Consider the following 17,074-nt stretch of genomic DNA (forward strand, 5'->3'; position numbering starts at 1 on the left):
GTTATCGTTCACGAACACATGCAGTCTTCTGCCCTAACGGAATCTACTGCGCTGATTTCTAGAAGATAGTTGTTGTGACATTGTTGTACTATCACAAGGTGGCTAAATACCGAAAGACATAATAAAAAAGCTTTCGAAGACGACAGACAGCACAGCATATACCAGTGCGATCGAATGGGAAATATGATGGCGGCGTCTTCACTAACCGGAAGATTATATCTCGAGTTGACACAAGCTCGGCACTTGAGATTGTTTAAATCGTATGTTCATCACCTTCTACAGAAATATTACGAGGAGCATGCTATCATCCGCCAGATTCTGGTCCTTTATTTGCGAATCAGTTCAGGGAAAGTGCATGTCTAGCAGCTAAATAGTGTCCTGCCTGTTCTGTTTTTCATTCTTGTGTATATTTTAACCGCACGTGCGCACTCCAGATGCCTTTCCTAGAGAAAGCGAGAAGGATCCTTCGCCTAGCCGGAATAGAGAGTGGAGACGGTACCACCTCGACGGAGGGGACCTTTGTTATGCAAAAAAGAAGTGAGGCGTGCAGACCGGACACAAGAGTAGAGAAGGGGACAACACGAACGCCGTTCACGGCGTTCGTGTTGTTTCCTTCTCTACTCTTGTGTACTGTCTGCACGCCTCAGACAGTTACTGCGCTGCACTTTACCCCAACCTTTCCTTCCCATACTCAAGAATCTCCTTCTCTCACTTCTTTTTGCATAATGAATCCTAACCAACTAGCTCAGCTTTCTGTCGTTCTAGGCAACCTTTGCTCTCGGCGATTCACGAAGAGCAGGGCGTCGCTCCTATTGTGTTTACATCTTGGAGGTGGGGTGGAGCTTCGACGACAAGAGGAGAAAGACCGTGTGCGCCTGTAGGTGGGAGAGAAGAAAAGACGCTCTTTAGAGACCACAGAGAGCGAACGTTGCGTCCTACGTTGCGTTGTTTTCCTTAGATCAAGTGTACGCCATTAGCAGAATGTAAGTTTTCTTAACTTTTTTCCTTCCATCTGAGTTCTCTTTTATCAGCCTTGCACGCTGCCAATAATATTGATCCTGTTGGTGATTCTAACTTTCCGCACATTGACTGACACCTCTTGTCACCCTCTTACCCTGCTGCGAAAGATTTCATCAACCTTACTTTGGATTACAATTTGTTTCAAGTTGTGAACTAACCCACTCGTGGTTCCAACATCCTAGATCACCTATTAAGCGATGATCCTGATTCCGTAGAGGCGATTTCACACATCAATGGCTTTAGTGATCATAATATGCTACAGATGCAAATTAACATGCCGCTTACTTCCTCAGGAGTTAGTAAAAAAGATTCATGACTATAACAAATCCAACTTCTGTGAAATGAACGCCGAGTTAGAGGTATATTTTAATGAGATATTTGTGTAATTTATTTGTCTCGCTCTGTAAATGACAACTGGATTTTTTAAAAGACAGAATGTCAGTTCTGGTGGACGTGTGCCGTTTAATTAAACTAACTAATGATAAAGCAAACCGGTGGTTTAATCAAAAACTCAGACAATTAGGAAATAAAAAGAAATTCTTTACGACTATGCAAAACACCTCCAAACTCTGTCCTCTTGGACGAAATACAAATAATATTTAAATGCATATTGTCAGGCTATAAGAACCGCTGGAAATAAGTATTACTCGCATGACCGGCCTTCTCTTTTGAAGTCTAACCGAAGAAGTTCTGGAGAACCACTGCTCCGAATGGTGTATGCAGCGATGTTTCTTTACAACACAATGACCATACACGACTTGCAGATGAACAGTATGAAAGAGAATTCATTGGTTTCTGTTTTCGCTCGAGAATATCTTTCCAGTGTGTCATCTGTTCCCGAAACAGACTTTCATTTTATTGTGCCAACTAAAATCTTGCTGCAAGGCATAATGTCTCTGATTTCTAACCTTAAGCTATCTACATCTAGTGGCATTGATAACATAAATTGCACAATGCTGAAAAATACCGGTTACATTTCAGGTCAAATATTATTCCACCTATTTAAGCAGTCCATAACATCTTGACAGTTACCAACCGACTGGAAAATTGCTAAGACTATTCCGAAATTTAAAATGGAAGTCGACAAGCAGCTGGAAACTACAGTCCGATTTCGTTGATGTGTCTCTGCTGCAAACTTCTCAAACACATTATTTCATCGTGCCTTTACAACCACCTTAAGCCAAAAATTTCATTTTCAGTAACCACCATGGACTTCGGAAAGATTTATCATGCGAAACACAAATACTTGAAATAACCACGCATCTACATTCTATCACGGATGATAACTTTCAAACTCACAGCATCTTTCTCAGCTATCTTAAAACATTTGACCGTGTAGCACGTTGGCGCCTTATTGTAAAATTACCAGCCCATGGTATTGACAGTTTAACTTCGTCGTGGATTACAAACTTTTTTATCATGTCGCCTTTAATTTAGAGCCGCAAATAATATTTCTTTGTCTCTCTGTGACATAATATTTGGCGTACCACAGGGTAGCGACATGGGCCCCTTACTATTTTTAGATTACATTAATGACATTCGCACTAACATAACTTCCACTATAAGGCTTTCTGCCGATAACTGCATTGTCTAACAGGTTATTAAAAATAGTAATGACCATCTTAGCCTCCAAAAACAATCTTAACGCGATTAACTGCTGGTGTGATAAGCGGCTAATGACCCTTAACTAAAAGCAGAGTAGTTTCATTCAGTCGTAAGCATTCTAAATCAATATTCGCTTTTTCTATAAATAATACAGTGTTGCCTCAAGCTTCTTCATGCAACGACCTAGGATAACTCGTACGCTCTCCTGAAAGGAGCATATAACTAACATTTGCGCTGAGGCATCTGAACACTTCACTATTTACATCCTAATTTGCATAATTCTAACTCATATGTACGTAAATTAGGCTACATAACTTTCCTTCGCCAGAAGCTAGAATTCACCTCACCAGCCCTGTCTCCCCGTCAGAAGTGCCTGTTAACAAGATAGAATCGATCCAAAATAAGGGCGCTCGATTTATATAATGTAATTACGACCGCCGTTTCAGTGTTACTAACCTTAAACAAAAACTTCACCTCCAGCCGTTGGCTACCCATTGCTCTGTTTCACTTTTATGTCGACTGCATAAATACGTTCATATTCTACCATCTCGTCACTTATCAATTCACCCTTCGACGTGCACATCACATCTACATAATACTCTGAGCGTCAAATGCATTTCTAGAAGGAGTGACAGCTTTAAGTCATCTGCACCACAAAGCGCCATTGCACTTTGGAATGACTTTCCGGAGGCCATCGTCAAGACCATTGACTGCAACTACTTTCGTGAAAATGGGCAGGCATTTTACCATTGTTTAGTTATTCCAGATTCTCTTGTATCATATACTGATTTGATCTGTATAGTACAGTGATAACACTCCAGTGCTTTGTTTTATTTGTTGTCCGTTGGTATAACACTGCTTATTACTCTGTGACACCCATTCAATGCTTCTTCGGAAGCCCTGTAATGCATTTTGAATAACTAAAGAAATCCTGCTATGAAGCTATTTGACGCATGCATGCACTTCGGAGCTTGGCAACTGTGTGAACTTTGGATGTACATAAAGATATGGCCAGTGGAAACAACTTGTCAAGTATGCTCAATTGTTATGCGCCTAAGGGAAATATAAAAAATATAATAGTAAAAGTAAAATATAAAATATAAATAAAAGTAAAATAGCAAAAAATATAAATAGTAAAAGCACGCATGCGCCTCAAAGTAACTACGAATCTGTACCGCGTAGCCGATCAGTGTTGCTGTACATGCAGCTTTGACAGGGGTCTACGTACGGCTATAAAATATTGCATGGTGACGACCATTTTTCGAACTTTTACATACAGGATACGAAATGAGCAAAACGAGAGCAAGGTAAGAACGGGAGCCAACGTTTCGACAAGTGTACTTGAAGATGGCAAGTCCACTTATCGAACCGTTCGCTCCCGCTTCACGTTGTTCTCGTTTTGCTTACCGCTTCGAATTTCCATCTCCCGCCTTCCCCGTGTTTTCCCAGGACACGAAATGTGTTTCAATTCATCGGAGCGTCGGCGCAGCTAGTGCTCTGCCAGTGTTGCTTTACAACTGTCACAATGATCTACAGCTAATAAAGTGGCTAACTACGTTCAGTTTTTTTCTTTCACATAGAGACAGTTGAACTCATGAAATGCTTCCATTGCCGCGCCAATCTAGAGCTCCTGATTTGTGCGGTAGGCTCAACGACACAATGAACATTGTACCTGCACAATGTAGTTTTGCCATTAATTCATCCGAGAAGACACCTTCTTCCAAACATATCCCCCTGGGACTATCAGAATTTAATATGCTACCGTTGCAACAAAACGCAATGAACTAACCTGGAACGCGGTTTTCCCGCCGCGCCAGCCACGCCTTCTCTCGATTATGTGCTGCTAGCTCGGCTAGGCGCGAACGGAGCAAACAACGTTCTCCCTCGTAGTACCTACGCGAAGGAAAATCTCAAGGACTGAAAGTTCCCACATTTCCTACTCGCAACCACTCGTCCTCACGCATGCGCAGGAAGAGCGGTGGAATCCAATTTTGGTGTGCTCGTGCCAGACGACCGCCGCAAGCGCGTCGCCTCACTTCTCGAGTTTCTAAGCGGTCGCCAGGTGGCGCAATGAGTTTTATAGGGCTCAAAGACACGTGTCGCAAGCTATCGCTGTGCTGTAAAATGTCGATTATTATCGCAATTTCGCTGGCTTCGAAGCTCTGTTTATGATTGCAATAGTTTGTAGAGGCTGTCTATTGGCCTTTCCCACAGTAGTAAGCATGTCAAGCTCTATGGAGCTTGCAAATTTATAATCGGCGCTGGTAATCTCGACAAGACTGACACGAAACGGCGATCGCAAGGGACGCGCCTGCTTTTTTCTCGAAGCGTGAAAGTTCTTGCTGGCGCGTGTACAGCGTGAAAAACTGTGTGGTTTTTCACGTCTTTGTGGGTAGCATTGTGCTTATGGACGGAGTTGATTTATGATAGCCTGGCTGTAAATAAATTTCACTGTGCGCTCACCAATGGTTCAGTTGTTGTTCAGCTCCCTAAGAAGAGAAAAAAGTGAGTAAACGAAGGTAACGAAACATTTTATAGGCATTTAACTTCTTAATACAAGTACGCTACGCTAAAAAAGTGAATACTTTTACAAGGCTGCAGTGTACAAACAAATAAATGCACCACCACCGCAAAATTGAGCGCAGGCGTGTACGCTAACACGAAATCTCCCACGCCTTTTGTTGCGAAGCGCTAGTTCCAACCAGTTCTGATAGCTTCATCAGTTTTTTTACTCTTATCGCGCGCTTTTCGATTTGGGTGCTTTGGCATACGTAGTAGTTCAGCAAATGAGCCATAATCGTTTCCTTGTAACACAAAAGCATGGAAACTGAAACGCATATATATATATATATATATATATATATATATATATATATATATATATATGTGTATATATATATATATATATATATATATATATATATAATGGTTAACACGACAAGAGTAGTTTTGGGAGAGAGTAAATACACTTTCAGCATAGTCGTACGTGCTGGTAAATAATGTTTTATTAATATTGTAATGAGGAACAAGAAACAGATGTACTTATTTCTCGTGATCATATCAAACAGATATTCGTTTCAAATGTTATAGATTGTGCAGTGACGCATTAGCCACCCTATAGTTCTCAAAAGCAATCTGTATCCATCAAAATAAATAAACGAAACAATCAAATAAACAAGGAATAAACGCCGCCTCTGAAGTCCCGTGTACATACGTGCGAAAAGCCTGTTTTAAGCGATGGTAACTATTCATTGTGAGTGAAGATTTGTCTGGTGTAAGGCGCTGTATTAGGAAGGTTTTTCTCAAACGTCAACGACGTAAAAATACAGTTTGAGTGCTCGCAATCGCCCGCACGCTATGTACTTTCAAGTACGGTGGAGCGGCGAAATGGGCCCAGACTACTCCGGCTGCCACCTTCGCAAAGCGGGGGAAACCCGAGAGCCGTCGCGTATTGCGCGGCGCATTGGCGAAGCGGCGCTCTTTGGCCACCTCTCCTATTCTACCGCCGCCTATGCAAAGTCAGATATTCAAGGAGCAAGCACCCCCGCATTTTCTCTCTCGCACTCGTTTTTACTCGCGCATGCGCACAAACATCCGGCGCCTCCGAAAATGCCACACGCCGCAGTACTTAGTAGCGATTGTAAAGCGGCAGCGCGGCGTGGTAGCGCCTTGCGGTTGCGCGCAGAAGGCGAGAAATGTAAACAAGAGAGGAGAATCTGTCCCGACACAATGAGGGTGTTAGGCCGACTGCCTGCGTCGATTGGCTTCCCAAAGCTTGATGTCAGGGCCCGTTCATAAATTTTCCTTCCTTCATGAAGCTGAACAAAGAGCGAGGGTGAATTCGCGCAGCCTGTGACCGCTGAAGCTTCGTAAATTAGCGACACTTGCATCCTCCGCCTTCGCTCCTCACCGTTTCTCTTCCCTTTCGTTCCCCCTCCTCGACCGTTTTGGAATCTGCATTCTTGGGCGCAGCCGAGGATTTTTCGCAGAATGAACGTATGCACAGCAAGGCGGTGCCTTTTAAGCCTTTGCGTTGGCTTTCCAGCTCCGAGTAACTTCGAGAACCGAATAGAATTTCGATACGGAAGGTTCTACAAATTAGGTGAATGCATGTTTTCCTTGTTGGTTTGACAACTATATACAACAAAAATTATCTAAACGAGCGCTGACACCGTCCCACGACGACTACGAATGTCTCGCGTACGCCAAAGTTATGTACCCAACATTATTCAAGCGCTTGTTGCAATATTTTATTGAAAATGGCTGCGAATAGAACATTTAAGGTCGAATGGTAACATCTCGGCCACCAACAATTGCTCAGTAAAGTGAATAATACGCACCGCCCTACCTGGTGAATTCTCCGCGCGTGCCAACTGCGACGAACAAGGTATGGCAGAGGGCACGAACGATCGCTACCCTGAAGACTCAATGGAGTATTGCAAGTTACGATACCGCAATCTTCTAAGCACGCGAAAAGGCTCGGAGATGGCCGCTGGTGCTATTATGTCTCGCGTCAAAAACTCTACTGAAATACGAGTGGTCGATCACCGATATTGTGCGTACATAGCATACGAAATCATTTTTTTAGCATTCGTTTGTGAATCGGGAACGCGGCAACAGCGTTTCCTTCAGGCTCAAACTAGATCATTGTGAGCTTACGTTCAGTAATGTATCTTTAGTCCTTGAGGTTAGCGACTGATCCCGAGCAGCACTTCATCGTGCTTTAGTTACTCTGTTCACGATGTGTCGCACTTGCTGCGAACCTAGTTTCACCGTTAGTAGTTTAGAGTTGCATGTATTCAGGACTGTCGCGCTCGCTACAATATAACATTTGTGAGATATGACTTATGTGCAGTTACGACCGAGCGAACGACTAAAGCGAATGAGCCACTAACAAGCAATGAAGTGAACGAGCGGGCGACCGCAAGTTTTCTTTGGGAGTGCTCCGCTGCCGCATCTAAACCTTCACACACTTTTAAAGCTAACTCGAATTTGCGCATGCACGTCTCAAATATTTATTTTGGCATCGCTTGGGGAAGAACGCACCACGTAACTCGATTTCGAGATAGCACGCACGGTTTTCATCAATGTTTATTGTATGCCAAATCCACCGGCGGACCGCCAACCACGAACACGAACGAAAGAGGCAAACAAACCTATTCGCTCTAAAGAAACCTATTGTAAGTAACCACAAAGTGCAGATAGTTGCGTTTCTAAGATGAGTTTTCAAGGTACAGTCTCAAATTTAGCTGAAAGGGGCGCTGACGAATCTAAAACTTTCTTAATGAAGTTCTTGCACGCAGCGTCTCATGCCTGCGAATTCTAGCCTCTTGGCGTGCATAACGATTAGGCGTCCAAAACGCGACCACGTAATGCTTATATAAACAAAGCGGACGTTGTGTAGGAATTCTGGTCAAATATGCAAATAAATTCCAAGGAAGGAAAAATTGGAGAAGGAAAGGCAGGGAGGTCAACCAGTTTAGCTTAACCGGTTTGCTACCCTACACGTGACAGCGAAATAGGGGGTATGAAAGATGGGGAGAAGAGATAAATGCCAACATGCTCAGGTGACTGTGTCACATCTACTGCGTCATGGGCGCACTGCAAGTTATGCAAGCCCAGGCAAATAACATACTGTGAGAAACTGGCAACTTGTCTCGCGTAGTCGTGTAGAAGATATCTGTCTGGATTTCTCCCTGCCAGTTTGTCGAATTCACGTCCTTCTTAATGCGTCGAGCTTACCGGGTGCTAGAGCGAAGAGCTTTTTTCTTTCGCTGAATCTATTTCCACAAACGAAAGCCGAGCAGCTCATTCTTATGGAATGCCCCGCGAAGCGACGTCAGAATTGCCATTAAGCTAAGTTCAGCGAGTTCACAAACAGCGAACATACCACACATAAAAGGGCGATGGCGCGAACATGTGCTCCGCGCCAGGCCGTCCATGCTCTTCAAGCCTAAATGCCGCAGCAGCTCGACCGTAAACAAACGAAGCCGGCGCGACGCCCCGCGTTACGCCACTAGTTAAGCAGCGACGCAGCGTCGGCCTGGGCGAGGATGCACGAGGAGGAGGCGGCATTCTTCAAAGCTTGTCGCAACTTTACGAAGACAGCGTTCGGTAACGTGATAGTTGTAGGCGCCGAGATGCCGATATAGGGGCGTGTGGCATGGCGGAAGGTTATTTCCTTTCTTTCCGCCCTCTATGGTTGCCCGACACAGTGCTGCTAGCTCGGAGAAAGAAAATGCACTTGTAGTATTGCGCCAACTTTGCTATTCAGAATTATTATCTTAGGTTCGGGGCTACGATAGAGATGGATGCAAAGAATTCATTTTTTTATCAGAAATCACTGAACCCATTTTATCTACTTTGTTGCATTAAAAATAATATGTGACATATATAAGCTCGCGAAGTATATTTCTAATTTTCGGTGTAGATCTTATTAAAAAAAAAACCTTGAAAATTCGAAAGCATCGAGTTTACAACTTTGTGCCACAGTAGTAAGAGCCGGTATCACAAGTCTCTTAAACTGCACCTAATAGAACATTACAGGGGACAAAATAACAAAATAGATGCAGCATAAACCGCTGTGAATTATAGGACCTATTTGCTAACGGAGTTGTTGCAAAACTCTTGTAATTGGGTGATAAATTCGCCAGGACTGCAAACCTATGTATGTGTAAAATTTTACCACTTTACGTAATTTAACATATGCAGTTGACCGAACTGCAATATCGGTGTTGGGGCCGAGGTATGAAAAAAGAATTTCGTGCTTCTTATAGTGTGAAAAATATTGCAAGTTCACGAAAAAAGTAAAATGACAACAACCAGCAATACGCACATAACCGTAGCATTATGAACATTTGTTAAATGCTTATTGTATTATGTGGCGTACTTTTTCCATTGTCGCCCTGTTGTTGCCAGGGACGAAGCAAGGAGCGAGGGGGGGGAGGGGGGGTTTCTTATGGGGCTTCAGCCCCAGCCGAAATTTTTTCGTGCTGTCCATGGACCACTGGTCCGAGCAACCGCCGGTGCCGGAAATCATTCTGGATTTTGTCTAGAATGTCTTTGTCGCGCTTGAAAAGAAATTTCACATCGATCATTGCGAACTCGGGCTGGATTGCGCGGCACCCGGAGTCACATAATGCAAGGAGCCCCATCCGAGCACAAAGTTTCAAGGGTGTTTGGATGGCGAACGTGCTCGTCGGCGCATCTCGCGCAGGCCTCACAACCTACGGAGAGCATGGATGTCGATTCCGCAACTCTAGGGGTATAAGGTTCTCATAAACTTCTGATGAGAAAGGTGCATTGGCAGTTCCAAAGCTGTGCCTTAGATTTTCAATTGCGGGATTTTGTGGGCTTAATGTTGTTATCACACATCGGAACATACAGCGAGACCAGCCAAATCAACACAGTATCAAACAGGTTGACAAAGCATGCAGCGAGGTCCGATGAGACGAAGCGTTGCGGTGATTTATTTGTGCCGTCATTTCACAGAAAAATATCATTTTTTTCACCTACGCCAACGCATCCATGTCAAGACACTAAAGCCAGCAAAGGTAACTACGTTCCTATATTTTTTTTTAAATTTCAGTTTTATTCGCGAGGACGCATTGCGCCTCTCCAATTTTTTTTTTCGTTCTGGATACCCAACCCGCGGGCTACCAGAGCCAGCCAGAGCGCATGTGTTTTTCTCGTGTTGCCCCGACTACGCGCGACGCACTTTGGTGCGCATTCGGTTTTCTCTGGCCGAGAGGATTATTGCCTCGCAAGTTTTGGACGTTTTTTGGCAAGCAGACGAGAAAAAGAAAAACAATGGTTGCTCGCCGCCATCACTGTGGGAATTCGATGGATTGCAACGCGTTCGTTTAGCGCAACCTCTCCGGAAAGCCTTGTTTCGCCGATGTAGTATACCGAGCAGTATGCGTATGGTTCTCGGTGGACTTAGCGTCTCACGTTTTCTTCAATATTCTTTCGGCAGCCACATTAGGTGCCGAAAGTAGGCATTCGATTGTTGCCAACACGCTTTCCTTCGCGTTTTTTTCATTTCAGTGCCCCCGCCCCACGAAAGAAAAAGAAAGACTTTGTTGTAGCGCAGAGAATTGTCGCATGGTGAAAGTTTGATTTTGTTACTTCGTCTTTGCTGACCGCAAACAAGAAGTAACAAAATCAAACTTTCACCATGCGCCACGGGATGCTTCAGTTGCCGATACTCTTATTATATTATTGCCATAGCACCTATATGGACACTGCAGGCGCTTTCCTGCCGTTGCCGTCGCACTCATGTTCCGTATAAAGTCCAAGGGCGATAACATCGTGAACGCGCGCCGCATACTGTATGTGAGGGTGAACGCGTAGGGGGATAGTGGGGGGTGGCCTGGTTGAGCCGACGATGGTGGCTGAGTATTGTGTGCGCAAAGGAGAAAAGCGGGGAAGAAGCGCACCGCCTTTCGTCGCGCGGGATACATCGGGGGAAGTGGAGCGAAGGGAGGCGGTCCTAGGATTCTGGGATCTGTGAATCTGTAATTGCGCAACATATTTATTTGCCTTGTTTGACGCATTATACACAGTGACTTTTTCTTAGATACGTAGATTTCTTAGATACCTATATGTATATTTGACTATCTTGTTGCGACGTTTTGTGTATACGTGCCGTGAACTTTGTTTCCAGTGATACTTCTTTGCCCTTTATCAAGCTGTATCTTCGCATTTGTATATTTCATTGTATCTTCGCGTTTCTAATGTGTGAGGTCGAGTCAAATGAAAGTGAGCCAACGAAACCCGCGCAATAATGGTTCTGCTCGTTATCTGCGAGGCATGCTATTAGCACAAAGGCATATCTCATTTACAAGACTGACCCGCAGGTGTGATGATAGATGTTCTTTATTGCTCTCATACAATGGGTTGAACATTGTTACGTGGCATGTGAACGTTCCAAAAGTTCAGCAGCGTGGTGTCGTGAGGTTTTTGACAGCTGAAGGTGTTGGCCAAAAATGAATTAATCACCATGTAGCTGCCGTGCACGTTGAACATAGCATTTCATTGACCACGGTGCAGCATTGGAGCAAAGTTTTCAAAGGAGGACGTGAAAGTTGCAAAGACGATCCAAGACCGAGCCAAAGCCATCGTGCAATCATCCCCAACACGATTGCAAAGGTTGATGAGCTGATTAGACAAGAACAGAGTATAAGCATTGATGAACTTGCAGTGTGTGTGAACACCAGTCACGGTTTGGTTCACGCCATAATTCATGAGCATCTAGGTTATCGGCTCTTGTGGGCGAAACGGCTGCCCAAGATTTTCAACCACCGCCAAAATACGGAGAAGTGGGACGCTGCCTCCACTCATCTGATACGCTATCACAATGAGGATGACGAGTTCTTGACTGCAGTTGTGATCGGGGCGAATAAAGGTGCCACTACTACCAGCCTGAAAGACGACGGCAAAGCTTACAGTCGAAACATTCAAATTCACCACCCCTACAGAAAGCAAAGGCCGTCATTTCAGCATGAAAGGTGCTGTGGACTTTTTTTTTCAATCATCAGGGGCCATTACGGATAGGATTTGCTAAATCTCGAGAGAGTATCAATTCTTTCCGATATTGTGAAACGCCAAACCCACTACGTATCGCAATCAAGAACAAACGATGTGGAGAATTCAGGAATAGGGTCATGTTACTCCACAACAATGCCCGTCTCAACGTTATTGATGTGGTTAATACAAAACTGGGAAAGTTCAAGTCGGGAACGCTGCAACATCCGGCATACAGCTGAGACCTGTCGTCTTGCGACTTCCACGTTTTTAGGCAACTGAAAAAACTGCTCAAGGGAACCAGATTCGCGTCGGACGATCACGTGAAAGAGTCAGTTAGACTTTTTGAAGCAGCTACCCAAGGAGTTCTGTGAGGAGGAAATCATCCGAATAATTACCCATGGAAGAAATGTCTAAGGGCACATTCACATCGGCGACTGGCAGTGGTCGCGCGACCAAGTTGGTCGCAAAGCGACCAGTCGCAAATGGTCGCAAACGGTCGTTTTTCTGAAAAGCGATCATTTTGGGCCAGTCGCTCACTGCTCGATTTTTCAGTCGCGCGACCGTGGTCGCAAAACTGATAAACCAATCAGCGGCGCACCGGAAGGGATCTTTCATATGTCTACATCCGGCCTCCTCCGGCGTCGCGGCAATTTCCGTATAGACTCCAAGAGTTCTCGCTGAGAACGATAATATCCGGGATTGCGGTTTGCGGGTTGCGCTCAGCCGGACTTACCGGTGTGAACATCAGTCGCTTTCGGTCGCTTTTTGATCGCTAGTCGCAAATGGTCGCGCGACCTCCTCAAGTCGCCCGTGTGAATGAGCCCTAAATGCTCATGGAGACTACTTTTAAATAAAGTACCCCGTTTTCATATATTCGCATTGGCTCACTTTCATTTGACTCGACCTCGTATATTTATGAGAACTCATGCTTTTTATACATATTTTGTGTATCTCTGTTAACTCCTGTTTTTTATACATCTTTTGTGTATCTCCGTTGCGACTATAATTTCTGTGCAATTAATCACAATATACAACCGGCGACAGCTGTTCCTGCGTGATACAATGGAAGAAATGACAGCGTCATTGAGATCATTTACTGTCCCTTAAATATGTACAAAACTGTAAGCAGGGTTCTTGAATGACAAAGTTTCATTAAGATATTTGTCCTGAACTTGTTCATTTCATGGTGTTTGCATTTTTCATATCAGCGGCATGCACTGCTTTGCTGGCTTAGAACTGATATAGTTCGAAAGTTAGTGCGATACTTTCGTTACTTAATAAATAGAGAAAAAAAACATAGAAGCATTGATATTAGTTATTTTGGGCACAATCTCTGGGACATACCAGTACATTCTTTTATGAAAAAATACACATTTTACTTCTCTTAACGGTGTGTAGCATTCAATAATTCGTTTTTAGCATCTTAGTCAGTGGCAACGCAGTTATTATTCACGTATGTGATCCCTCGGCAAACTCTTTAAGGAGGAGGACGAGCTGCAACGTGAGCCCCCCCCCCCCCCCTCCCGAACAATATTGCTGGCTACGCCACTGGTGGTTGGATATACTTTGGTGAAACCAACACGTGTTCATGAAATGCATGATATGTTGCTCTCCGACATAATCACACATCATTAATTTATTCATTCACAAAGATTATTAGAGTCCTGAAGCCCGGTCTTTTCAGACCGAGGTGAGCCGCGTCCACTTCGGCACCGCCAGGCCGAGCTTTATGGCGTCATCGTAACACATCAATATTCAGCACATCTACTTTAGCGGAAGGTTTTGAGCATGTACGTATTTATTGTTAAACGGTTCGGTCTAACAATTTTGGAAAACTCGAGGATGAAAGGTGTAATAAGTTAGGAATGAATCAACTTGCGCTCATACCGCTGTTTACTACTTGGTTTAGAGCCTGGCAGCAGGTCTCCCATGCAGCTTAAAGTGCATATTTAGGCGGAAGCACTATGGGAATCGATGTCGTGTAATGCAATATTCGCATCGTTAGCAAATTGAGTAATGCGATTGCGTAAATCCAGTATTAGTGGTGGAGCGAAGGTACATTGAACTAGAATTAAGGTGACAGTGTGACGGCAGGAGCACAAGTACGACACTAACGACGACTGCCTGATTTCTGTGAACGATCGAATTGATGTGAAGGAGCGGCATGGATGTCTGAGATGTACGAGCAATGCGGAAACTAGACGGACATTCATAGCGGAACTTGCCGTGACATCGCGGACACAAAGGGCTGACATTCGGCCTCAATATTTCATAAATGTGCCTCCTAATGCAGTGAAAGCCCGGTACATCTTCAGGTGGAACGAGGAGGCGGCATGCTGCTATGTGATGTTCGAAAATCAACGCTTATGGATAACTTGCTGTCAAATGTTGTTATCCTGCCGCGATGCTCGGATTTCCTGCGGGTGCCACCCAGCTCGGATGCAAGTAGTACGAGAGCATGACAGGCGACAGTCAGATTACGAGTATCTAATGATTGCGCAACGACTATCATGGCACCACGGGCACAACCATATAGACATCAACCCAAGTTATTAGACAACTAGGTTAACTGGGCAGGGCTAAGTTATTATCATGGCAATAATGTCATGCCAGGCATGCATGCATTCAACAAAATTATGTCATTCTTATCATACATGTCACGGCATTCATTCGACTAATATCATGATTTGACATAGACACATACGATGCTACGTATTCATGGCATTGATGACAATTATTTATTGACATACATGCCTTGAAATACATTTAATCTCAGACATGCAAGTCAAGGCACGCATTTCTATAATTATGTAGGGAATGAAATGGATGTTGTGCCGTTCAATTCATTTACGTCATCTGATTTATCACATTCATCTAATGTCACGTCATTCATGTCATACTAGCATTGCATTCAATTTAGGTGCATTTACTAACACATTATGCGTGTAAAAAATTATGCGTATAACACATTATGCGTGTAACACATGCGTGTATGGGTTAACAAAAATGACGTGACATGCTTACTCATGTGCTGAGAATAATGTCATGTCATGACCGGCATGATATGTCATGCAATCTGTGGCATTCACGTCATCACACGCATGCCTATCATGTGTTGAAATGTAATTCGTGTCAGTCATATAAGGGCCATGCATATTGGTCATGTTATTCATATCCCGATATACCTCGTACGGTTTTCCACAAGAAAAATAGAAATTTACCTAGCAAGACACTGACCAGCCAACGAGACACAATTACATACATGCTATTCACAACATGCTTAGAAGCAGATACGTACCCACAATTTTTTTTCGCAAGGAGGGGGAGGGGGCAGCCCAATGTAGCTTCTCTGTATAAATGATGTGCGGGCACCTTTACGAGAACAAATGTGAATAATGCCTACCATTCGCTATAAAGATGCGTAAACCTGCAAAAGAGAAATGGAAAATTTCGAGGACGCCTAAGCTTCGCCTTTAAAAGTGGAACGCGATACCATTTAGACCCCTGACTGCTTTTCATGCATCCACGCAACTGCAGCTTATGTAAACGTAAGGCTTACCGGGAAACGCTGGCGGCGAACACTATGCACGAAGGCAAGCTTTCTGGTAGAAACGCGGCCTCTTGCGTGGGCCGATCTCCTGTTACTGTTTCGCACTTTTATTATTTCAGTCTGAGAAGAGCTAACATAATAAATATGCGCTGTCGGCGTTTTTCTTTCATTGCATATGTTTGTGGGCTGCCAGTCTCAAAATTCAGAGGAATAACTTTCTAAAGAATGAAAGACAAGGTGTGAGCAACTTTGGTGGTAGATGAGTGGTTGAGTATGCGTGGTATGGAACTTGGTTGGACGTTCTTTTTCCGAAGTGACGTCCGGCGCTGGATTTTCTGCGCCATGGGGCCCTTAACGTAAAATGTGTATCTCACAGATGCGCCTGTAAGATACACAAATAAAGGAGAGATCTAACTCACAGGCGTACCTATGAGATACATCTATCCTGTACTTGGCAAACACGGAACCGCATCAAAAGGGCTCACGCAGAAAAGAAGTGCAGGAAGAACATTGCCAAGAACAAGCAAACAAGCGAAAGTGCAGAATGAAGATTTCTTGTAGCATTTCTTTTTATTTATCTCTGGAAGAATTATAGAGAAATATATATTTGCCGAACAATCACAGTTCTTTCCGATCCCTCGTTAACTGCTCTACCAAGTTAAGTGCCAAACTCGACTCGTGTTGTAATTTGGGAAGTTGCGTAACGATACGTGGCTGCTAGTCCCGTACAAACGCGTAAAGCGCAGGACACTGCGGTTCTAGAGGTACTGTGCCCACCCCGGAAAGTTAGAAAAACACCCACCTAGGCACCGCAGAGAAGTGGCTACGTCAGGCGGCTGGACTGATAACTGTGTAAGCGTCATACGAGACACGAAATTACTCTCCACTTCCGGCGGCGTTTTCTCTACTTCCTTTTTAAATAACAAGATGTTGGTCCACAAATATTATTCACAAACAACTGCTAAATTTGCTAATTTTCGGTTTTAATTTCTGTTCAGCTGTGTGCTCTGATCTCTCCCTTACATGATAGCTTAATTTCTCAACTCCTTGTGACTCTTGATTCCAGTTGCCAATTTTGAACGAAAAGTGAGGTACAATTAGGGAAAAACCAGATGAGATAACGCGTGACTGTCATATTGCTTATGGGTTGTGCGATTATTGCAGCGATTGGTGATGGACGCTATTTCGAATTATAATATTTTTGACCTTACCTAAACCATATCGCGGGTATATGGTTCTGAGCATCTGATAGCGTAGCGACGAGCCGTCACTCGAGGAAATAACGAAGCAAAAGGAAGAGGTAAACGCATCTGGCGTTTTTTCCGCTCGCAACTCGTTCCACGAGCATACAGGCCAGCTGACCATGAATTG

The 17,074-nt window shown here is 44.0% G+C and overlaps 1 long non-coding RNA gene across 1 annotated transcript in view; it reads left to right on the plus strand.

Annotated features, from left to right (window-relative positions):
* Nucleotides 1-793: 793 nt before the first annotated feature.
* Nucleotides 794-17,074, plus strand: part of LOC142584169 (uncharacterized) — a 114,643-nt gene continuing 98,362 nt past the window's right edge. The window contains exon 1 of the long non-coding RNA XR_012828715.1: nt 794-983. This is a non-coding gene — a long non-coding RNA (uncharacterized LOC142584169). The remainder of the gene's footprint in view (nt 984-17,074) is intronic.

Source organism: Dermacentor variabilis, chromosome 6, assembly GCF_050947875.1.
Source record: "Dermacentor variabilis isolate Ectoservices chromosome 6, ASM5094787v1, whole genome shotgun sequence".
NCBI lineage: Eukaryota > Metazoa > Arthropoda > Arachnida > Ixodida > Ixodidae > Dermacentor > Dermacentor variabilis.